The sequence below is a fragment of the Mauremys mutica genome, chromosome 1 (genome assembly GCF_020497125.1).
Source record: "Mauremys mutica isolate MM-2020 ecotype Southern chromosome 1, ASM2049712v1, whole genome shotgun sequence".
NCBI lineage: Eukaryota > Metazoa > Chordata > Testudines > Geoemydidae > Mauremys > Mauremys mutica.
The window spans coordinates 64,098,712-64,124,382 of NC_059072.1; the positions used below are offsets into that span (position 1 = coordinate 64,098,712).

The 25,671-nt window shown below is 47.8% G+C and overlaps 1 protein-coding gene across 2 annotated transcripts in view; it reads left to right on the forward strand.

Annotated features, from left to right (window-relative positions):
- The window catches only part of HMGA2 (high mobility group AT-hook 2), a 172,410-nt gene that overhangs the window by 110,364 nt on the left and 36,375 nt on the right, over positions 1-25,671 (forward strand). The window contains exon 1 of one of the 2 annotated variants that reach the window (XR_006576336.1): positions 24,285-24,343. The exons of the other annotated variant lie outside the window; for it this stretch is intronic. The gene's annotated coding sequence lies outside the window, so the exon portion shown is untranslated. Of the gene's footprint in view, positions 1-24,284; positions 24,344-25,671 lie in introns of those variants that run through there. 2 annotated transcript variants of the gene reach the window in all.

Sequence of the window (25,671 nt, forward strand, 5' to 3'; positions counted from 1 at the left end):
CATTCAAGAAAAAGATCTTGAAGTCAATGTGAATAGTTCTCTGAAAACATCTGCTCATTGTGGGGCAGCAGTCAAAACAAAGCTAACAGAATGTTAGGAACCATTAGGAAAGGGATAGATAAGAAGACAGTAAATATTATAATGCCATTATATAAATCCATGATACACCCACACCTTGAATACTGTGTGCAGTTCTACTCACCCCATCTCAAAAATATGTTAGAATTGGAAAAAGTACAGAGAAGGGTAACAGAAATGATTAGGGGGATGGAACACACATGAGGAGAGATTAAAAAGATTGGGACTGTTCAGCTTGGAAAAGAGGCAACTGAGGGGGCAATCTGATAGAGGTCTATAAAATAATAACTGGTGTGGAGAAAGTGAATATGGAAGTGCTGTTTACCCCTTCACGTAACGCACGAACTGGGGGTCACTCAATGAAATTAATAGGCAGCAGGTTTAAAATTAATATAAGGAAGTACTGCTTCACACAGGGCACAGGCATTCTGTGGAACGCATTGCCAGAGGATGCTGTAAAGGCCAAAAGTATAACTGGGTTAAAAAATTTTTTTGATATGTTAGATAGGTCCATCAACGGCTATTTGCCAAGATGGTCAGGAAAGAAACCCATGATCTAGGTGTCCCTAAACTTCTGACTAGTAGAAGCTGGGCCTGGACAAGGGATTGGATCACTCAATAAATTGCCCTGTTCTATTCATTCCTTTGAAGCATCTGGGACTGGGACTGGCTCCTGTCGGAAGGCAAGATACTGGGTTAGATGGACCATTGGTCTGAGGCAGTATGGCCATTCTTATGTTCTTCCTTTCTTAAAAATTAAAAATGATGTGCAAATGTCAGGTGATATATTTTACTATTGTTGTTGCTATTATTGGTTAATTCATATTTATGGATTTTGTTTCTAAAAAGCATAATGTTTGACCCAATAATGACACTGTTGTGATCCGTTACAGATCTCTGACAAAATACCTTGTAATGTAAAAATAAATTCCTTACGGGTGTTACCAATAACACCTCAAGGGACAGATTTTTCCATCTAGAGTTTTTATACAATTCTCTAAGCATTTCCCAAAATGCTGAAGTATGCATATAATGATATAGGGTCTGATCCTGTATGCAGGGGCGGCTCTAGGCACCAGCTAAACAAGCAGGTGCCTAGGGCGGCAAAATATAGGGGGCGGCATAATGCCGGGGCCCCAGCTCCTCCCGCCGCCGCGAGCCAAGGAGCGGCCCACCCCCTGCAGCCGGGGCAGGGCCGCGCTACCGGCTCCGCTTGGGGGAGAGGGATGGCCCCTTACCGCGGAAGAGCGGCCCCGCCTGGCTGCAGAAGACGGGCTGCTCCTCCTCCGCTTGTTCGCGCCAGGGCTGACATCCCCCGGCGCCTCAGCGCGTCCTAAACAGCGCAGCAGCCCCGTGGCTCCAGGGGGGGGGGAGGGTGCTGAGCTCCGCCCCGCTCAGAGCCGCGTGGTCAGGGGGCGGGGCTGCGAGCTCCGGGCCGAGCAGCTCCTCCCCTTACCACAGGGCTCTGAGCGGGGAAGAGCTCAGCCCCCTCCGGGAGCCATGCGGCTGCAACGCTGTGCAGGGCCGCTTCTCGATGCGCGCGGTGAGCTGGGGGTAAGCAGCCGGGGCCGGGGGGTTGACTAAGGGGCAGGGAGTCCCGGGGACACTCAGGGGGCAGGGAGGAGGCAGAGGTTCTGTTGGGGGGGGGCGGTCAGGGGACAGGGAGGGGGGGTTTGCTGTTGTGACCTGGGGTGTAATCGTTGGATGCCCTCCACATCAGGGAGGATCCTGGGCTAGCTCAGGCTTTTCCCTCTGGCATTGTCAGGGGTGCGGTGCTGGGACCTGTGCATGGCTTGCGTTGTCCCAAAGCATGGCGTGCTGGCACAAGCCCTTCCTGCCCACCTCTTGCTCACTTGCTTTTGCTCTTGCTTGCTCTTTTGCTGAGTCCTCCTCTGTTTAGAAACCCAGGACCCTGCCAGACCTCAGAGCAGGACAGCCTGAGCCCCATGAATAACAGTCCCCAAGCAGTGAGGGACCCAAGAGCAGCCGCTCCTGCTCTCGGGCTGATCTAGGAATCCTGGTTTCTGGGGGAAGTTCTTGGCTGTTTGGAGCTTGATCCGAACACTGAAATGGGAGGATGTGGGAGCAGGTCCTGTCAGCAATGACATTTGGTTGGTGCTGGGGAGTGCTTGGGGTACAGAGAGCCCAGGGGATGTTTGTGGCTGTCTTTTTATGTTACTTTAATCTTTGCTCTTATATACACTGTGACCAAAGCTTGGGGCTGTGGAGTCCTTGATCTGTGTCTCAGTCTCTGGTCCTGGGATTGGAGGAAGAATGCTCCAGTCCAGACATGCTCTTCATCCCCCTCCCTAGCGCAGACCCTGCCCATTTCTGGCGCTGCCACGCCTGCATTGCCACCTGAGGCTGGGTGGTGTTGAGCACAGCTCCTTGCACCACTGCCGGAGAGGGTGTGGTATCTGAGGCTTGAGGATGACTGGCAGAGCTGTTAGTGGGGCCCAAGTCTGGAATGGCAGGGAGTGATGCAGTTCAGCATGAGATGTGTTGGTGAGAAGATGCTGGGGGCGGAGGGGAAGAGGTGCTTAGAAATGGGATAGTAAGTACAGGGGGGATGGTAAAGAGCAGAATGGAACAGCAGATGGTGCTGCAGGTCAAAGGCAGGTGTGTTGGGAGTGCGGAACAGTGCTGGCAGAGCTGGGGTGCTGTGACATTATTAATATAAACTGGGACCATATAGAACATGGGTTGCAACCAAGGTCCTGTAGTGGCACCAAATCTTAGGTAAAGGGGGTCATATAAGGTGTCTAAGACCAGATTATGGGTTGCTGGTTATAATTATGCTGTCTGTATGTCTGTATCATTTTTAGTTGAAGTTATAAATGTTGGCTCTGTGCTATCTGTATTTCAAGTTGGTGCTGTGCTTCTGGGGGAAGCATCCCAGACAAGCTGGTGTTAGCTCTGCGTAGCCTGCTTGATGGCCCATTAAGGACCATCAGCTACACAATTGACCCATGGAGAGAAGGCAGACACGCCTTGTGACTCAGCAAGGTATGCAGAGACCTGTCCATGTGACTGCAGACTCCATTTTGTTGTGATTTTCCACAGTAAGAACAAAGAGGTTCTTACACCTGGAAAAGCCTATATAAGGCTGATGCATCATCTCCATCTTGTCTTCAATCCTGCTTCTTACCTCTGGAGGGACTTTGCTATAAACTGAAGCTCTACACAAGGGACTGAGGACCCATCCCAGCGGGGGATGTTCCAGAGACTTGATTTGAACCTGCAGTTTATTCCATCACTGCTGCAAGCCTGAACTAAGAACTTTGCCATTACTGTATGTAACTGATTCCATTTAACCAATTCTACCTCTCATCTCTACCTTTTTCCCTTTGTAAATAAACCTTTAGATTTTAGATTCTAAAGGATTGGCAACAGCGTGATTTGTGGGTAAGATCTGATGTGTATATTGACCTGGGTCTGGGGCTTGGTCCTTTGGGATCGAGAGAACCTTTTTCTTTTATTGGGGTGTTGGTTTTCATAACCATTCATCCCCAGGACGAGTGCACTGGTGGTGATACTGGGAGACTGGAGTGTCTAAGGAAATTGCTTGTGTGACTTGTGGTTAGCCAGTGGGGTGAGACCAAAGTCCCTTTTGTCCGGCTGGTTTGGTTTGCCTTAGAGGTGGAAAAACCCCAGCCTAGGGCTGTGACTGCCCTGTTTGAGCAATTGGTCCTGATTTGGCACTCTCAGTTGGGTCCAGTGATGAGCTGCCAAAATCTTAACAACAGGTTCCCTATAAAAAGTTCTGATTTAACAACGGGTTCCCTATAAAAAGTTCTGATTTAAGGGATGTGCGACAGCATGTATTTTTTGTACCAATAGGGTTACCATACGTCCATATTTTCCCAGGAGGTGATTAAGAACCGAAAAGCCTGACATGTCCAGGAAAATACAGATGTATTTTAACCCTACCTAAAGTTCTTTTTTAAAAAGATGGGGCTGAACTAGAAATGAGCTCCGTTTCACATGTGTGGGTGGTGATCAGGGACAGTCTCCATTTTTGGGTCTTTTTCTTATATAGGCTCGTATTACCCCTCACCCCCGTCCCGATTTTTCACACTTGCTGTCTGGTCACTCTAGGGTGTGCACATGTGTGGGTCCCAGCTGCTCCCTGCCCCCCCCCTCATTAAAGCAGGTGTGCAGGGTTACTGCCCTGGGAACTGCAGGGCACCAGTGGATGTGGGGCTGGCTGCAGATAGGGGCGTGGGGCAGGGCTAGCTGGAGGCAGGGAGTGACACGGGCTGGCTGTGGGCAGGTGATGCAGACAGGCGGGCTGCGGGTGGCTGTGGGCAGGGGGTGGCTGCGGGCGGCTGTGGGCAGAGGCTGGCTGCAGGCAGGGGGTGGCTGTGGCAGGGGCTGCAGGCAGAGGCTGGCTGCGGGCAGAGGGTGGCTGTGGCAAGGGCTGGCTGCGGGCAGAGGGCGACTGTGGGCAGGGGCTGGCTGCGGGTGGCTGTGGGCAGGGGGTGGGGCAGGGGGCGGCTGCGGGCAGGGGGCGGCTGCAGGCAGGGGGCGGCTGCGGGTGGCTGTGGGCAGGGGCTGGCTGGGGGCAGGGGCTGGCTGCGGGCAGAGGGCGGCTATGGGCAGGAGGCGGCTGTGGGCAGGGGGTGGCTGCGGGCAGAGGGCGGCTGCGGGTGGCTGTGGGCAGGGAGTGGGGCAGGGGGCGGCTGTGGGCAGGGGGTGGCAGGGGGTGGCTGCGGGCAGGGGCTGGCTGGGGGCAGGGGCTGGCTGGGGTGGCAGGGGGTGGCTGGGGGCAGGGGGTGGGGCAGGCGGTGGCTGTGGGTGGCTGGGGGCAGGGGCTGGCTGGGGGCAGGGGGTGGCTGTAGCAGGGGGCGGCTGCGGGCAGTGAAGGCGGGGGAGGGGCGCAGACACTCACACGGGGGGGGGGGGGGGGGCGGGGAGCAGCAGGACGCAGCCGGGGACTCACGGGGCAGCAGCAGGAGCCCCAGGGCCAGAGGTCCAAAGAGCAGGAGCAGCAACAGGGCCAGGAGGCAGCTCACATGGCTCTCGCAGCACAGCGCAGCGCCCCCCAGCGGCCGGGAGGAGGAATTACAGGCTTCCCAGGCAGAGCCCATCAAAGCTTCCCTCGCAGGGAAGCTAGTTAACAAGCGGTTCTAAAACCGCTTCTAAATTTAACAACGGGTTCACGCGAACCGGTGCGAACCGGCTCCAGCTCACCCCTGGTTGGGTCCCGCCAGAACCGCATCGTCACAGGTGCTGCACTGACTTATAGTCAGACTTGCCCTGAAACCGAGTAATGAACATGCTGCAGCAAATAGAACAATTTTTGGGGTGTGAAATATGTGCAAAATCTCAGTGCGTTTAAACCAGCAAAGCAACATGGCACGCAAAGTGTCTTGCACCTCTGCCCCTGCCAAGAAAGCTGAGAGTGCCCAGTGCCTGGGAGGAGCAGAACGCTTCTGTTGGTGACTCACTCCAGAGGCATGTGCTTTGGTTCTCGAGTGTCCCATCTGGATGGGCCCAGGCCTTCCAGTGTGCTGCATAGGAGGCAGTGAATTCAGCCCCCGGGGATGCATTCCACACAGGGGCGGCTCTAGGCACCAGCTAAACAAGCAGGTGCCTAGGGCGGCAAAATATAGGGGGCGGCATAAGGCTGGGGCCCCAGCTCATCCCGCCGCTGCGAGCCGAGGAGCGGCCCGTCCTCTGCAGCCGGGGCAGGGCCGCGCTACCGGCTCTCGCTTAGGAGGGTGTGTGGGGGGGTGGCCACTGACCGGGAGAGGGCGGCGCGAACAAGCCGAGCAGGAGCAGCCCGTCCTCTGCAGCTGGGGCAGGGCCGCGCTACCGGCTCCGCCTTGGGAGTGGTGGCCGCTGACCGTGGAAGAGCGGCAGGAGCCAGTAGCGCGGCCCTTCCCCGGCTGCAGAGGCTGCTCCTCCTAGGCTTGTCCCCGCCGCTCTCCCACAGGCAGCGGCCACCCCCCAGGCAGGAGCCGGTAGTGCGTCCCTGCTCCGGCTGCAGAGGACGGGAGGGACATGATGCCCGGGCGGGACACTCCTCCTCTCTGCGCTGCCTCCTGCCAGGGGACGGGAGAGGGGAGCAGAGCGGCAGCCCGGGCTGAGCCCAGCTCATGCCAGGGCCAAGGCGAAGACCAAGGATGAGCGGGGCTGGGATCCAGCAGCAGCCCCAACCGCTGGCCCTGGGAGCGGTGGTGACTGGAGCTGAATCCGCCTCGGGCCAGATCTGCAGCAAAGTAAGAGTTGGGCCAGGCGGGAGGGTTTTGTTAAAATTAAATGTTAAAATTACATTAGTAGGAAATGGTTTTGTTTCACTAACTACAAAGTCTCTGTTTTCATTTTTTTTTAAATTTTAAACAGTCAAAACAAAACTGCAAAGTGCAAACATATGTAAAAGCAAAAAAAATTTGGGGGGGGGGGGCAGCCAAAAATTTTTTTGCTTGGGGCAGCAAAAAACCTAGAGCCGGCCCTGCCTGTATGTTTATCTGCATAGGTTAGCCTTTGCACACACATGGATCAATTTGTAGAATTCAGGCTATACTGAGTCCTCTCTTTTCCTTTCAGTCTGCAGGACTTGGATTTTGTTAATTTTTGTTGGTGGTATCATGGGAATGCTACATTAATGAAGTGGGTTTTGCATTTTTCTCTGAAGGGCTCTGAGATTCAAGGACATCTTGATCTCTTCCAGGAGCTTAGTCTCTGTTACAAGACTGACCCAGGAGCTTGACAGTCGCATTGTTGCACTAGAACCCAGCTGTGATGGAAGGTCATGATTATGCAGTATAGGGTTGTCCCCAGATAAGTATAGCCAATGCCATTGAAGGCTTTGAAGAAGAGGATTCAAACCCTTGAATTTGACTCAGTATTCACTAGGGAGTCAATGCAGAGAGTGGTGCACTGGGGTAAGCTGTGCTCTCTACACTCTGTGTTGCTCAGCATATTCTGTGTCATATTCCTTAATATTTTCTATTAAGAAATAAATAAGCACAAAAGGTAATTGAATATGTAAAGTGACTAAAGTTAGGCTGTCTCACCTTCATGAACTATGTTTGCTTGACCTCAAGAAATTATCTAGACTGAGTACAAAAGGACAACTATACAATACCCAATGAACCACAAATGAGCAAACTAATCACAAATTGCTGAGGGCATGTGCCAGTGAGTGCAGACAAATGTTAAAGTTAAACTATGGCTAAAAAGGCCACACGTTCATTAATATAAACCCATCTAGATTACCCCCTGTGACGGTGCTGCCCGTGGGAGCCAGCTGAGGTCACTCAATTAGGGTGAACTGCAAACCAAACAGGGCAGACAAACCCCAAATGCTGGTGGTTATTCCAATACTTAGATTTACCAACCAGCACAAAACAGCTTCTACAGTACCTTACTGGTCACTTAGAAGTCCAAACCATGCAGTTCCCTTAAAGTGCCCAGCCTCAGGCCTCCGTCCAGACACACCTGTCAGATATGATGATGATTCCTAAGAATCTTACTTCATCATATAAAAGAAAAGGTTCTTCCAATCCCAAAGGATCAGCCACATACCCAGGTCCAATTATAACTTAGATCTTACCCAAAATACACGCTATAGCCAATTCTTATTAACTAAGCTAAAATGTATTAAAAAAGAAAAGATAGAGAGTGTTGGTTAAAAGATTAATCTACAGACAGTCTTGAATTCAATTCTTGAGGTTCAGATACACAGTAGAGATGAGCTTGTAGTTGCCAAAAGTCCTTTTAGAAATAGTCCAGAGGTTATAGTCCAAGTTCCATATTCAGGGTGGCTCCAGTCAATGACTGGTGATCTCAATCCTTATGGCTTAAGGTTTCCCCCTCTTGAAACCCAAAGCAGATCTGAGATGAAGAAGGATCATGTCCCAGGGTTCTTATACATTTCCAGCAGCCTTTTGGCCTGAGAAAACAATAGGCTTAACTCCTTCTCCCAAACATCCTGGCAATTAGCACAGAGTAATTTATCCATTAAACAGTTCAGATACAGGTTAGCACAACCTTCAAAGAGACACATAGACAATAATACTATTTCACTCAAGTATTATCATAAATGTTAATATTCCCTTTTTGATCTTTGAATTAAAACTATAGCAATAGACAAGACTTGTTTGCTGTCATCACAAGACCTGAGCAAACATCTCCCCTACTACCTCTAACAATGCAGACTTGCATTTCAAAGCTCTAGTCATTTACATATCTTCCTAACCAGTCCTTAAGGTTCACCCATGGGTCAGGTCAGTCTGTGAGTTAATTAACTCTTTCTGGCCCTGTCATCTTTCAATGAGATATTATATCACAGTCATAACGTCACACCCCCAACGCAAAATTGATGCAGGAAGGGATGACACAAACATCACTGACTGCATCCCAAAAGCTCCCCATCCTGGGTTTTGTTTTATTACAGCTTGTATTGGGTTAGAAGCCATGTCACTGTATAACAGAAATGGTTTACCCAACTCATGTTCAATAACATGATTGAATCTTTTTATGAACTTAAGGTAAAACTTGGTTAGAACAATAGTGGATTGGATCTGCTCTTGCAGCAGGGTTCCTGTATGTTTCATGTGATCTTGCCAAGAGCTAAAGAAACTAGCTATTTTATTTATACAAGCTTTGGCAAATGCCTGGAACCCAATTAACATTAAACCAATGTAGATATTAATGTTGTTCATTGTACAGGAATCTTTGCATTTAGCCATGAAAGCAATATGGTAGTGTGCCTCAGTTTCCCCTTTCATACAGCACATCAGGTCTGGAATGTATTTTCCCCTGTGAAAAGTTCCAACACTGTTTACATGCATTAACTGTGAAACATCAGTATAGCAAGGCCCTTTAACATAAAGTGTGTTTTCATGTATTCCTTTCAACATGTTTAAGGGATTTTCCAAAAGATTAGGCACATTGTACATTGTTACAGTTCTTGGCCATAGCAACACATTAGTTACAAAAATTAGCATTAGCAATAACAACAAATTCATTGCAAGTGTCCATTTACAATCATGTTTGTCATGCCACACCCTTGGCTCAATACCATTGGAGTTTGGGCATTTTAGGGTTAACCTGTGGCTTCCCTTTGCAAAATTTAGTCTTCTCTTTCCTTCTGGATTAAACCCTGATTTCTCTTGCTTAACAGAATTCACTGGCTGATGGGGCGGGCCCTCTGTGCTAACAGCTATTAGCAATTCTGTCTTCTCCCTGCCAGCCAAGTAATTCGCATCAACACAGACACTAGCTTTTAACTCTTCAGCTGCTATGGATTCCATGGCTGGACTTTGTCTCACAGAGGTACCACACAAATCCAAAGAGTCTGAGGGTGAGAGCTGGCTTGCTCTCCCCTGCCTCCTCAAGCATTTAGCCATACAACTGTTCTGCTCTGAAACACCAGTAACTGAATCTGTCCTCAGATCCTGAAGCACAGACTGCTCACTTACAGATTCAGCATGGAGACATTCCTGTCCCAACAGCATTGTCTCCCCACCAACAAGCTGGCCACACACAGCCAGGTGGTTATAGGGCTGCTCAACTTCCTTAACAGCTTCTACTCCACCTGAGACCTTTTCAAAGCTGCCCACACTGGATCTCTTAAAAGGAAAGTCAGTGGATCCATTCACAACAGAAAATTTCTGGCTGTTAGGAACTGAAACTTTCTTGATTAAATCACTTTTACACCCTTCAGTTGCAGTAAACTGCTTGCACAGGCTACCATGAGGATTCCTTTCCCTAGGAGCTTCTCTAAGCAGCAATTCACCCCTCACAGAAATTCTGCCCTTCCCCTCTTCACCTAGGGCTTGCTCTACAGGAACACTTCCCTGAGCAACCACAGATGCTACAGACTTTCTAGATAACAGGTTAGAAACAATCTCCTTCCCTTGGCCATGAACAAGTTCAGGAATCTTTTCCTTCTTGCTACAAGTTGTCAAACTGTCAGTCGGTAACACAATTAAATCACCTTTATGCTCTCCTTGTGCCCTGGCTGGGGTATCACCCTGATCCGACAGAGTTGCTGCACCCTTTTCCAACCCCACATTAGCAACTGGCAAACCACAAGCACCAGAATTGTCTGTTCTCTGGGATTTTGCTAAGACACTAACTGGATGCAACCTAGTCACAGTGCCATTCTCCCCAGCAGACCCAAACTCAGGACCATTCCCTTCCTGGGCTTTAGCTGTATTTACAACCAACTTCGAGACAACTGAATCACCCTCAACCATCACAGGCTGACAGGCACCTTCTGTCTGCTCCACAGACACAGAAGAGCCGGAGACACATTCTCCTTTACCAGACACACAGCTTGGGATTTTACTTCCCTTGTCCCAGCACACAGGGCTGTTCACAGACAACTGCTTGGAGACTGGGGTAGCTTCCTTTATAGGCAAGTCAATACTCCTGACAGACACAGGCACATTCCCTCCACTGTCACATTTCTCCACACAGGAAACAGGTAAGGGATATGGACACTCATCTTCCACTATCCCTCCCTTCCCAAACTGCTGATTAGACAAAGCCATCAGCTCACAAGGCTGCCTAGGCCCCTCCAAACTTTCCCTACCAGGCACATTGCCTCTCCCAACAGATAAGCTGCTGCTCTTTTCACTACACTGAGCTACTTTTAGCAAATTACAGTTACCCATTTCAGGTTTACCTCTACAAGCTGCACTAGCCACCAATCCATTACCCATTACAAATTTACCCTCTCCCTCCTCAGTTAGGGATTTAACCTGAGAAACATTTTCCTCCCCAATGAGATCTTTTTGCTCTTGATCTAACTTCAGATTCACTTCTGAGACATTAGACAGACATTCAGAAACTTCATTCACAGACAAACAGCTATTTCCCACCAGGTTAGAATCCCCCTCTGCATAGCCATAGCAAAACTGGTTAAACACAGAAAACTGCCCAGAGTAATACCACATATCCACACAGTTATAAACTGGATTTTCAAGAGGATACAGTTTCTGCTGTTCTTCCATTGCTTTTTTGACTTGGAGCTGGAGTCTAGCAGTTTCTTGTTGCATCTTCTGGGTCTCCTGTTTCAGCTCCTGTTGCCTCTGTAGAGCTTTCTCCTCAGCAGCCAGTAATTCCAGACGCCCCTTACGAGCTTTTTCTTCTCTCTCATCAGCCTCCTTCTTTCTTTCAGCAGCTTCTTTCTCTCTTTCAGCAGCTTCTCTTTCGAATTCAGCTATTTTTTGCCTTTCCAGCAATCGAAGATCTGCTAGTTTCTGTTCATGCTCCAGTTGCAGTTTATTTGCTGCCTTATTTATTCTAATTGTTTCTGCATTTTCTGTAGCATCAGGTAAGGGCCGTGCTCCTGCCTCCTGATCACTGGCCGTTAACAGATCTCTCATTTCTTGATTTGTAGCTTTCTTTCTAAAGCTTATCCCCTTTCCTGAACACAAATCTTCCAGGGCTTTTTTGTCAAGACCCTCATATGCTCTTTGCTTATCCATTGCAACTGCTCCTTAACCAACCAAACTCTCAATACCAAAATTCCAATTTGGATAGCGTGGGGTTCTGACCCAAAGCTTAATTGACCTGGTTCTGTGGATCCTGCCGACTACGACTACGCCACTGTGACGGTGCTGCCCGTGGGAGCCAGCTGAGGTCACTCAATTAGGGTGAACTGCAAACCAAACAGGGCAGACAAACCCCAAATGCTGGTGGTTATTCCAATACTTAGATTTACCAACCAGCACAAAACAGCTTCTACAGTACCTTACTGGTCACTTAGAAGTCCAAACCATGCAGTTCCCTTAAAGTGCCCAGCCTCAGGCCTCCGTCCAGACACACCTGTCAGATATGATGATGATTCCTAAGAATCTTACTTCATCATATAAAAGAAAAGGTTCTTCCAATCCCAAAGGATCAGCCACATACCCAGGTCCAATTATAACTTAGATCTTACCCAAAATACACGCTATAGCCAATTCTTATTAACTAAGCTAAAATTTATTAAAAAAGAAAAGATAGAGAGTGTTGGTTAAAAGATTAATCTACAGACAGACTTGAATTCAATTCTTGAGGTTCAGATACACAGCAGAGATGAGCTTGTCGTTGCCAAAAGTCCTTTTAGAAATAGTCCATAGGTTGTAGTCCAAGTTCCATATTCAGGGTGGCTCCAGTCAATGACTGGTGATCTCAATCCTTATGGCTTAAGGTTTCCCCCTCTTGAAACCCAAAGCAGATCTGAGATGAAGAAGGATCATGTCCCAGGGTTCTTATACATTTCCAGCAGCCTTTTGGCCTGAGAAAACAATAGGCTTAACTCCTTCTCCCAAACATCCTGGCAATTAGCACAGAGTAATTTATCCATTAAACAGTTCAGATACAGGTTAGCACAACCTTCAAAGAGACACATAGACAATAATACTATTTCACTCAAGTATTATCATAAATGTTAATATTCCCTTTTTGATCTTTGAATTAAAACTATAGCAATAGACAAGACTTGTTTGCTGTCATCACAAGACCTGAGCAAACATCTCCCCTACTACCTCTAACAATGCAGACTTGCATTTCAAAGCTCTAGTCATTTACATATCTTCCTAACCAGTCCTTAAGGTTCACCCATGGGTCAGGTCAGTCTGTGAGTTAATTAACTCTTTCTGGCCCTGTCATCTTTCAATGAGATATTATATCACAGTCATAACGTCACACCCCCGAAGGCAAATGTTCTTGGTAGATAATGAAAGACAAAGAGGCAACAGTAACGACTGTGCCATCGCTCCTCCTCACCCTTTTAGTGCTCCTATAAAAATGAGCATCCTAGCTGTCCCATGTCAAAAGGAATCTAACCACAACACCTAAACAGACCTGCATTTCTGCACAAGTTGCTGTACTGAGAGATCATTAGATCTCTTGTGCAGGGAGAATGTGGATCCAACTGTCATCAGCCTTAATGGTGTGTTGATTCCTTATTTACAGGAAGAGGCGTATCCCTCAACTCCCAAGAATAGTGCAGCTAGCAGACCTGCCATCACCATTGCTATTTTCCACCCATCTGGGAAGAAGGGGATCTCTTTATCCCTGGTCATTACTATTAAAGGTCCACTCTTAAGGGATAGATTTGATCCTAGTAGCTAAAGAAAACACAACGCAGAGATGACAAAATCAGACTATTCCTATTGACCCCCAAAACACAACCTTGCAAAGTGGTGGGATGCCCTTGACATAAGTGAAAGCCCAAAATCTATCACTTAAAAGTATATAACAAACCAAAGGCACATCAACAACACAAAAGTCACATATAACAGCAGGGTGGACAGAATGCAGAACAGTAGAGGTCCACATTTAATGGGCAACAAAGAATCCTGTGGCACCTTATAGACTAACAGACGTTTTGCAGCATGAGCTTTCGTGGGTGAATACCCACTTCTTCAGATGCAAGTCATTTAATGGGCAGTACAAGCTGAGACTAGGGTGACCAGATGTCCCGATTTTATAGAGACAGTCCTGATATTCGGGGCTTTGTCTTAAATAGGTACCTATTACCCCCTACCCTCGTACCAGTTTTTCACACTTACCATCTGGTCACAATAGCTGAGACCCCCATCCCCCAGTCTTTGCACCTACCAGGTAGGAGGGATTCACCAGTGGCAGCACACCTTTTGTAAGCCATTGACAAAATGAGGAAGTGTCAGTCCTCATGGCGTTGCCCCTGCAATAAAACTCCAGTTACAAAAACATCCACATCAGCAAGGAGAGACACACAGTGAAATTAAAGAGTGTCTGAAAAGGATGCAAGTTTATTAACACATAACCAACTACCTGAATCCTGAAGGCAGGAAATCCTGGTAGGGAGGCAGCTATACTTTCCTCTGCACCATCATCAGCCGCTCATATATCAACATGCCGTAGCTGTCTCACTGCCAAAGCCAAACAGTCTTGTAATTGCCCTCATCCACCACACTGATATATTGTCCGATCTCATGTAGGCAGATTAGGTGCTGTAGCAAACCCAACTCCCATTCATCTCACATGGTGGGTTGATGCATAATCTCCTGAAAGACATAACTCCCAATGCCAGCCACAGCAGGATTTTGGGGCCAACCATCCCCTTCATTTATCCAGCAGGCCGTTCTTAGTTTGCCTCCCAGGATCAGCCAGCCACAGTTGCCACTAACTGGCATCCCCAAACCACATATTTAACTAACCAAAAATAAAATATGCCTAGCTGGGGAGGGGGCAAGGTGTTTACATTGTGGGATACATTCTTCCAACCAAGAGCAGCATGTGGCTCAGTGTTTATAAAACACTTATATCTAATTACTTTATTTTGTCTTTTAAAAAAAAATAGAGAGTGAGTGCCAGGAAACAGAAGTAAGTTATTGAGCAATGTGATTGGCTGAAATGTTCCTTTCAAGACAGCTCCTGAACAAGAGTACATTTTAAAACTGGACTGCTTTGCCAGTGGCATATGGTGCTTTGTGATATAGGAACAAGGAAACCACTTTAAGCTGTAATGGCTAGCAGGGTTGTAGTTAAGTGCTTTAGGCACTGCATTCTTGATGCAGTATCATGTTACAGTAATATTATGAAAAAAGCTACAGGGGATTTGCATACATACCTAACACACACATCTTTGATATTCACAATGTTAGATCCAAATAACAAATGTGATCTTCAGGTTAGACACAGCTTCTAAAAGACTACTAAAAATTTTGCTAAACAGTTATATAATAGTTCTTTTTAAATTATTGAGAAAATTATTATCTGTTAGACTGGTCTAAATTCACAGTAACCCCACTGACTCACTGATTTCAACAGAGTTACTTCAGAATTACGTTGTGGTCACCAAGAGTATATTTTCTCTCTGTGTGTGTTCATGTTTACTTAAATAAAAACTTCAAAACAAAGACCAAAAATACAGTCACAATTAGGACAAATCACAGACACAAAAAGAAGTTGTTCATACCCTCCCCACCCCAGACTCTTTGTCCTGAAAACTAGACGATCAATCCGGTATGTTAGGTCCCCATGCTGCCCACTGTTCCGCCGAACTTGTTAGTTTTTTCTCCATCATTGCCAGCAACGGAATAACTGCACAGTAGTGTGAACTAGAGTTTCAGGTGTGTCACTCTGTGCCTGAAGACAGGCTTGAACAGCAGCTCTGCAATAGATAGTATAAAACCACTGCGTTAACAATTGCCAAATTCTCAAAGAAAATACATGGCAAATGTCCGATCCAGGTAGGTGCTGAATCTTCTGGTGTCTGAAAAAGTCCAAAAGCCAGTAGTCCATCAATCCAGCTACACAACAGTGGGACTCTCAGTTTTGAAGCCAACAAATCTCAATTGTGGACGTTAAAGGAGCAGAATTGTAAAAAGTGCTCCATTGTCTCCTCTGATACAGATCAGGTTCACCAAGGGCAGCCTATATCTACTGTGTACTTTCCTCATAAGTTACCTCTAACAGACAGTTTACCATGAGATACCCACCACCGTACATCCTTATACTTGAAGGGAACTCTGTTATTTTAAAGGTACAACAACGCCTCACTAAGACAATCTTCTAGGCAAGTCAGTACTGCCATATGGAGTTCTGAAAAATACCCCTTAAGTGCCCTCCAATATAGCAGTCTCCTAAACTGTGAGCCACCATGCTGGAGTGCTGTTGCCTGAATTTGGCAATGGGAAATACGCCTTGAGGCAAGTTGTATGTAAGTGGGAGCCTGCTGGGCAGGAAAAAAAATTCCTTTTTAGGGGCTGCATCCCCCTTTCCCCACCAGTTACTCCATTTCTTCTCCTGTGACACTTCCCAGTAATACTGGAAAATAAGTGCACATATCCTGCCCCCAACCATGCAAACCTTATGAAAATTAAAAAACAAAACCAACAACATCAAGAAAGCTTCAGGGCACATCATCCCCAAATTCCACTTCTTTAATTGGCAGATAAACTATATGTCTCTTCACTAGGCTACATTTATTCTCCCAGAGCATCTGAAAAAATAACTAGGTCAGTTTGACCAATAATTTTCTAGGGGAGGAAACACATATGCCACATAAATGCAGAGAGGTAACAGAAATGTTTTAATTAACATCACCCCTTCTGCCAGCGTCAGGGTCCACCTCTTCCACCTCATCACCTTAACCCGGCAGAAGGCAAACTGTTTCTCCCAGTTCAACTCAGCTACTGAATCACTGACAAAGGTGAATCACAAGATATCTATAACCCCACAGGGGCTCATCCCACGAGGAAGGCAGGTTCACTCTATCCAAAGCTTTGGCTTGATCCAAAGCCGAAAAAAAAAACCTCCCACTATCCTTGTCGCCCAATTTCAAATACTTCCTACGAACGACACAAAAGTGTCTGCCACTGTGCAACATTTAACTGTGTTAGATTGGCAGAGATGCAATAATTTTCCAGCTATTTTCCCCAATCTCTCAGCTAGAATGGAAGCCAACATTTTGTAATCTATGTTCAAAAGAGCAATGGGCCCTCAACGCCTAATCCTCTTTGTCTGCCAAGAAAAAAACCAAAAGGACTTAATAAAAGGAAGATCCCAATGTGTCTCTAATCAAGGCATCATTGAAAGCACATGAGAGCACTACAGAGAAGGGATCCATAAATCTCTGATAAAATTCCACTGTCAAACCGTGCATCCCCAGGGAAGTTCCCTTCTTCAGTGGCAAGATACAGCTCTGCTGGCCTCACAAGCAAGTCCTGTTCCTCATCTGCCAGTGCTGGAAAACCTGCAATACTATTCAAAAACTGCTGCTGCTGCTGCTGCTGCTGCTGCGGGGATGGAGGAGTGATTTGTCCCTGAAAGAGCTCACTGTCATATTCCTGAACTATCCTCAACATGCCATTGGTGTCCATGTGGACCTGCCCTTTGCTTAAGATACCATAACCCCATCATACTCCTCTGCAGTCTCTTTTCCTTACATCCTGCATATATATCAGAGGAGGTTGCCCCACCTTTTGTCCTAAAGTCCTTTGCAAATGTAGCTGATTCCAGCTTTCTCCTGTACCGTTGTAATATTTCCTTTTTAATTCCTCTAAAGACACTTGTTTCTATGCATTCTCCAGCCCACAGTCAACTATCAAGACCTCTCAAATGGCTCTGCAATGCTAAATAATGCTTGTAATCAGTTGTATACAGGCAGCTTGAAAAAGGAACGTAGAGAAATCACCAGGCTCTGCTTGGTCACTTTGGGATGCATAAAATTCCCGAACTGTTTTTCATACCATAAAGATGTATTCAATCTTTCTGATTGCAATAGCATTATTGAGTAAGGTATTTAGTTTCCAATAACTGCAGCCAAACATCACTGTTCCATACTCTGCAAGGTATGGAACATCACTGTTCCATACTCTGACCAAGCAGTGGTCAGAAAACTACAGATTGCATTGCACAGAATCTGATCACTGTGGTGGTTTTCACATACACCCTGTCCAATCGACTACACAGTTCCCCTCTAAAAAAAATATAAATGCTCCCTCCTTTCTTAAACGAGGATGCCCAAAAACATCCTTTAACCCAGGAGTATCACACACAACTTGTAAGTTAAGATTCATCAGCTTGTAATACTGTAGGTGTTGCTTCACTCGTCAGTCACTGCAGCTAAACAATTAAAATCCCCTGTACAAAACAACTGTCAAGAGGAGCAACCTCTATAAAAAGATCTTTCCTCAGTTGTTGACACTGTGGATCAAAGATGCTGACACAACGATATCTCACATGCAAATAACAGAAATCAAATAAGAATCCCCTTCCCAGCTGCAGTTCTACCACGCTCTGTACCTACACTGCCTAAGTATAAAACAGTATCCCTACTCCTTCGTAAGTATCCAGCACTGTGGACCAAAAAGATAGGTCCCTCTTCCAATCCCTCTGAGCTTCCTTGTCACACCTGGATCCCCACCAGATCCAAATATTGCCCCTCCAAAAACTAAAAGATCATCTGCCTCTGGCATACACTCAGAATGAAACATATGGTTCACTTTGCAACCTTCAGTACTATCTAAACAAAGGCTCAGCTCCGAGTTCTTACGGGTACTTGTGATCCTCATCTAGTTGTCCATCATGTCACTGCTGATAATCCCTCCATCTAACTCATCTCTCTCACGCCTTCCTTTTCTTTGGCCAATTTTTTCTTATTGACTAGTCCATTGTTGTCAACTCGGGGGGGAGGGAGGGCATCCTGAGTCCCCAGATCCTGATCCCAACTCTGGCAGTTCTTTCTGAAATTGCTCAAGCCCAATAACTTTCAGTTCTGCCTCCCCAAATAAAGGTATTTGTAATGCCTGCTCTCTGTCATCTGAAACAGCACCTATACAGAAAACCTGTTACCCGTTGGAATTGTGAAAATCCTGTGTAGTTTGGAGAGCTGCAGGCCACCTTCAGCTACTTAGCATTCTCCGTGGATCCTCTCCTTCCTCGTCTGATTGCACAAAAACTCTTCTTTTCCTGAAGCTGAGCACATCAAAACCTGCCTCCCAGCTAGCAAGTCTGCCATACCCGTAGCCTGCCTGTCCATCCCTGGTGATTGGGATTCCTGCATATCCAGTTGTGCCTGCAAATGTTCCTTCCCCAGTTCCTTCCCTTCTCCTTTCCCCCCTGCCCATCTCTGATAGTCTCCCCCACATTACTAGGGCTCATCTCCCCAACTGCATCATCCTGGCTCTCAGTGGTTCCCACTCCCTCACCGTGACCCCTTTCCAATCCTGAATCAGTAACAAACAAAGTCCCCCAGTCCTTCCCCCAGAAGTAGAGAGGCCCTGCCACAACCCTTGCAGGGCTGCTCGAAATCCTCTGAGCCTCTGGCTCAGGGAAGAAGGAAGGTTCCTTGCAAGGCTGGGAATGATTTCTTTCCCTATTAGGCCATGTCTGACTATAAACATGTTCACTTCTCCCACGCATGTTGCATCTGTTGAAGTCCCTGTAGTCCTGAGTTCTTTGCATTAGAACAACAGCCTTGATGACTAGATGTTCTGATATTATCAGGACCGTCCCAATATTAGGGGCTTTGTCTTATATAGGCAAATATTACACCCTCTCCCCCGAATTCTGATTTTTCAACCTTGCTATCTGGTCACCCTAACTACAGCACATGCACTTCTTCATTCCCCAGACACACTAAAATGCCCTGTAGAGTGAGTGGTTGCCCGGGATCCCTACAGTAACCCCACTTCAAACCTAAGTAAAATGTATTGGGGAGATGTTGCACAATATTATTTATCTGGAAGAGGTTAATGGTACCTTTAAATTCACCATTCCAAACCCTAAATCCATCAGAAACTTTAATCGGAGGCTGCACCACTTTAGTGTTACTTGGAACTCAGTGCAGCACTTTTGCTTCATGTACATTTTCGCTGCAGAATAAAGTAGTCATGGGCTTCATAGCAGGATGGAATAAAGAATGGCTACTATGTCACCCCAATCCCTCGTCCTGTTCCTAATTCCAAACTGTTCCCAGAAAAAAAATCCTTTTTTCCATAAGAGTAAACTCTGACATGGCATTCTCTGCTGCCTGGCAGGTATATCACAGCTTGCAGACATGCAGGAGAGAACCCTAAAGAATCTTAACAGAGTCCCAACAACAAAATCCCTAGTGGGACTTTTGTGCATGTCCCTTGTGTAGCGCAGTCCAATCATGTATCTCTGCTGAGGGCAATGCTTTCATTGTGAGGGGGCTTGCCCAGACGCCTGGCCCCAACTGGCTGTGATTGTTGCATGGGACTTCTTCCTATCCAGCCCCTTGGGAACCCCATGCTGGAAACAGACACCTCAGGTCCTTCCTTATTGTCACTGTTCCTCAGTTGCTCACTCAGAACAGGCCTTTGTGCTCCCTCCTCAGCATGGGGGCTTCCCTTTGTGTTGCTGGGAACCTCAGGGGCAAGAAAAACAAAAGGCCCCACTTCAGATTCTTTAAAAATGCCTCTTATGGGCCACTTTTCCCTCTGGTCAAGAGGCTGAATAATCCCCTGGGTGGAGTTCCTTAAAGCAAATGGAGCCCCTGCAACAGAGGAGATTCCAGTACTACCTCCTCTCAACTTACAGGGGATGGGAAGGCCACACGTGTGGCTACTAAATTGTCCTTTACCCCTGTATTACTGATACAGCCCAACTGTGGCCAAGCTCCACTGTATTCCTGCCTCTCCTCAAGACTCTATGCAGTGTTTTAAATGGAGGACATGCCTTGCAAACCATTTCCCAGAGTAAAAGGACATAGTTCCACCCCTCCTTTCCCAGAGCTCCCTCTGGCAATTGCTCCCCAAAGCAAGGAGCTGCAAAGCAAACTATTTTTCCTTTTGAATACGTACTCCGAATGCCTGTCCCTTCACCCCAAATCCTTCCCCATACCCCAGAGCAATTCCCAAGTCAGCTTCCCCACAGGTACCTCAAGGCACCACAGAAACAAGGCTCATTGGGTATGCTCTAGGAATTATTTTGGGGAAGGTCTATGGCCTGAGTTATACAGGAAGTCAGACTGGATGGTCACAATGGTCTCTTCTGGCCTTGGAATCTATGAATCTATTAATCATAACATCAGCCAATAGCACGACGGGATCCACCAGTCTATGCACAGTAACTTCTGAGTCAATCTCCAAATAGATGGATTCTTGCACCTTCACATCCAGAGAACGTACTGGAAGAATAAAGCCCCTTTCAGTCCCACCATCTGAGGCTGCTGCCATCTTGGCAGGAAGAGGAAGTGAGAGCTTTTTCTCTCACACACACACGAACACACTCCATTCCTTTCGCTATGGTTACCAGGATGTTATGGGTAGGTTATTACAGAGGCTGAGTATTCATCCATAAATCAGTTTTTTTAACAGCTGATTTCAGCGAATAAAGAGGAATTTAGCTTTGCTAACATCTTTTAAATCTATTATTACATACTGTGGATTACAGCATACTGTATATGGAGATGTTGCATTTGTTGTCTGGATGGTAAAAACATAGCAAAAATTCAATTTGGCTTTCATGCTGCTTTGCAAGGATTGCACAAATCATTTGTTTTGAACCCTGGGAAACACACACCCCTGATTCCTTTTCAAATATAACAACATGAGCCAAGTGCAACATCTAATGTACCATACAGCAAAATGGTTCCACATCAATGTCTTCCCTGCATGTCTGGAAATGGATTACCTACAATAATGCAGCACTAAGCCTAGAGACGACCCATGCCAGCAGATAGTGGGATGGCAGAGTGAGGGCAGCAGTGTAAATGAACATGCTCAGTCCATGTGAGCATGCTGAGTACAAACCAAGCAGCAAATCTGGGGGTGGGGGATGTGACCCTGCGTCCTCCCCCCATCCCTCTGTTATCTCTGACTAAGCCACTAGTGTATTTCTGGTACATGGAAAATATATTTATATTTTGGATGAAGGATAATGACTCCCTTATAAAACTTTGCTAGGATTTCAGCAAACTCCACTAGAACTCTCTCAGAAACTTTGCAACAGCAGCATCAGTTTCCTGGATTAGGGTTGCCTGGTGTCCAGTTTTCGACCAGAACATCTGGTCAAAAAGGGACCCTGGCAGGTCTGATCAGCACTGCTGACTGGGCCGTTAAAAGTCCAGTTGGCAGGGTTGGCAGGCTCCCTACATGGCTCTGCACAGCTCCCAGGAAGTGGCAACATATCCCTCCAGCTCCTAGGTGTAGGGGTGGCCACAGGGGCTCTGCGCGCTGCCCAAGCACCAGCTCCGTAGCTCCCATTGGCTGGGAACCGCAGCTAATGGGAGCTGTAGGGGTAGCGCCTGCAGGTGAGGGCAGCACACAGAGCCCCGTGCCATGCTTCCACCTAGGAGCCAGAGGGACATGTCGCCATTTCCTGGGAGCAACCTGAGATAAGCGCTGCCCAGAGCCCACACCCTGAAACCCCTCACGCATCCCAACCCCCTGCCCTAGTCCCAAACCCCTTCCTGCACCCAAACTCCCTCCCGGAACCTGCACCCCAAAACCCCTCCTGCACCCCAACCCCCTGCCCTAGCCCTGAGCCCCCTCCCGTACTCCGAACCCCTCGTCCCCAGCCCAGAGCTCCCTCCTGCACCCTAAACCCCTCATCTCCAGCCCCACCCCACAGCCCATACCCCCAGCCAGAGCCCTCACCCCCTCCCACACCCCAACCCTCTGCCCCACCACAGAGTCCCTCCCACACCCTGAATCTCTCATTTCTGGCCCCACACCAGAGCCTACACCCCCAGCCAGAGCCCTCACCCCCTCCCACACCTCAACTCACTGCACCAGCCCGATGAAAATGAGCGAGAGAGTGAGGGTGGGGGAGAGCAAGTAACGGAGGGAGGGGGGATGGAGTTAGTGGGGATGGGGCCTCGGGAGAAGGGGCAGGGCAGGGAGCGGGGCAAGGATGGTCAACTTAGTGTGATTAGACAGTTGGCAACCCTGTCCTGGATGCAACAGTAATTATCAAATATGGCACCTTAAAAACATCTGTTTATCCCAGACATACAAAAACATCTCTAGCCAACCAGTTGGCTACCAGCACATTTGCTCAGACATTCAAGACATTCAGGATAAATATATCATGCCAGATCTTCAGCTGCTATTAATGGGTGTAGCTCCATTGATTGCTCTCATTTCATTGTAGGCAACTCTTTTAGAGGGAAATCCTTCCAGCCTATGGCAGAGTAGTGGAAGGCCATAAATGGGACTGGCTTGCTGGGAAGGACCAAGCCAAGTGATCACTTACAATGAAGCACTTGACTCCCACTGAAACATTATCAGAAATTCGATTGTCGCTGTTCAGCATGGATGACTCTCAGATATATACGCTAAGGTTAGCCACAATGGTTATTCAGATGACTTCCACTGCAGCTTATCCAATGTAATTGTCAGGTGTCAATTCCAAACCATCAGAACATCAAAAGGCATAAACCCTGTACCAAACATGGCTGTGAAAGAGGCACAGTACAGATGATATCATCCACATCCCCTGTAAGCCCCAACCCACCCCAAAAGATCATGTTTCTCTTTATTCACCTTCTCACATCATCTCATTCAGTGAGATATGAGCCTCTCCTCATTCTCTTTTTTCAGAAGATGCTGCTGAAAACATGAAACAAAAGGCAGTGGCTGCAGCAGAGCATGCAGATAAAAGGAAGGAGAAACTGTAATTGGCTGCAACTAGGAAAGTGTTACTTGGAAAGACATGCATGACCACACACATATGATGCTGTGTGTCAGATTCCTTGGCTTAGGTTATTGAAAACATTTGGGAAGAAACTGGATTCTTGTCATGTTGCACCCTGGGACCAGATTCACAACATCACAAAAATCAGCACCACAGTGGGCACTAAGTGGGACCTTAGTTGGCAATATTATCAGAAAAGGCAAAGAGACTGAACCACCTTCTCTCCCTTAAAAGTAGCCCCTCTAGATTCAGGTTGATGCATATTGATTGGGCATCATAGACAAAGGTCCGTTAAAGGGGTTTTCAATCTTTTTCATTCTGAGGCCCCCGGCCCCAACTTGCTATACAAATCCCACGGCCCACCTGTGCCACAACAACTGTTTTTCTGCGTATCCAGTAGATTAAAAGCCAGGGCCGGTGTTAGGGGATAGCAAGCAGAGCAATTGCCCAGGGCCCCACACCGCACTGGGCCCCACAAAGCTAACTTGTTCGGGCTTCCGCTTCAACCCTGTGTGGCAGGGCTTGGGCTTCGTCTTTCTGCCCTTGGCCTTAGCGAGTCTAATGCTAGCCCTGCTCTCCGGTTTATTTTGACGGACCCCCTAAAACCTGCTCGCAGCCTCCCAGGGGGCCCTGGATCCCTGGTTGAGAACCACATATTTTATCTGTTCTGAGGATAAACAGGGCGCTTCAGTTCCTGCAGCTGTCAGTTTGTCACTTTTCAAGAGCTCTTAAAAAGTCACATTAAAGTTTTAAAATGTAGGGGCTTGTCTATACAGAGACGTAGTGCATGGCAGGCTGGGGTATGAATTTACATTGCATCAGCTTGTCATGTACTAAGCAGCCAGTGGAGCCTGCTGCCAACCAAAGTTCCGTAGTGCACTATGATGTACTGCTGTTTCAAACAAACAGCCACGTAGTGCGCTGCAGGCTGGTGCACTGTATATCTGCACCCCGGCTTGCCACACACTAAGGGCAGGTCCATACTCACCACGCGGGTCGACGCGGTGAGTTCGACTTCTCGGAGTTCGAACTACCGCGTCTAATCAAGACGCGATAGTTCGAACTCCCCGCGCGCTCCGGTCGACTCTGGAACTCCACCACCACGAACGGCGGTGGCGGAGTCGACCTTGGAGCCGCGGAGTTCGACCCCGCCGCATCTGGACGGGTAAGTCAGTCGAACTAGGGTACTTCGAGTTCAGCTACGCTATTCTCGAAGCTGTAGACCAGGCCTAAGTCTCCATATAGCATGGGCAGCAGGTAGCATAGACAGGGGATGGCTGTGCCTCCCCAAACAGCCTGGTGTTTCCCTGCCCATGCTCCACCCCCAGACCTCCTCCTGCCTGCTTCAGTTCCCTTCTTGCTCTTCTGTGGCTGAGAGGCTGCGAGCAGGCCAGCTGGGGCGGATGAACACAAGACCTCGGGGCTGGGGCCACGCCAGGGCTGGGGCTGCTCCAGCTGCACTGCCTGCCCAGTGCTCTGGGGTCGCTCTGGCCGCACCACCCTTCTGGAGCTGGGGTGCTCCAGCCACACCGCCCACCATACCGCCTGCCTGATGCACGGGGGCTTGGGGTGTGGGAGCGGAGGGCGGCAGCTGCAGGAGGAGGGTACTCTGGGCTCCGGTGGGGGAGGGAGGCAGAAGGGGAGGGCTGGGGGCTAGCCTCCCTCAAGGGCGTGTTCACTCACTGCCCATGCCATATAGACAAGCCCTTAGTTTCAGAAAAGTGAATGGAATGGGGGGAATGCTAAAAAAATGAAGAGGTGAGGCAGAAAGAGAGCAAGGAACAGGGAAAATGATGATGCAGGCACTGCAATCAAGATGTGCAAGAAGAGAAGACTTTTTGTGCCCTCCTCCAGACAGTGAATCTGAGCAAGACCAAGCACACTTTGGCCCTAAACCACAGCTTCTGATGGTTGTGGCTATTAGTGGGCTCCCATATTTGAATTCAATATAAACATATAGAGAATGACTTAAAAAACTGATTTCAGCTGAGATACACTGGTTTTACAACAGTGTAACACAGTGGAGAATCTGACTTAGGGTATGTCTACACTACCCGCCAGATCGGCGGGCAGCAATCAATCCAGCGGGGGTCGATTTATCGCGTCTAGTGTAGACGCGATAAATCGATCCCCAAGTGCTCTCCCGTTGACTCCTGTACTCCACCACTGCGAGAGGCGCAGGCGGAGTCAATGGGGGAGCGGCAGCAGGTGACTCACTGCGGTGAAAACACCACAGTAAGTCGATCTAAGTACGTCGACTTCAACTACGTTGTTCACGTGAATAAAATTATTCACGTAGCTGAAGTTGCGTAATTTAGATCGATTCCGCCCCCCCACCCAGTGTAGACCAGCCTTATATACTTCACTCAGAGATATAAGCCCCTTTTGAATGACTAATTATTTTGTAACCTGTACTTCCCTAGAAGTTTAAGAGAAGTGTAGTTGATAGTATGGTTGACATATTTAAAATAATCAAAAATGTTTTATATCAAG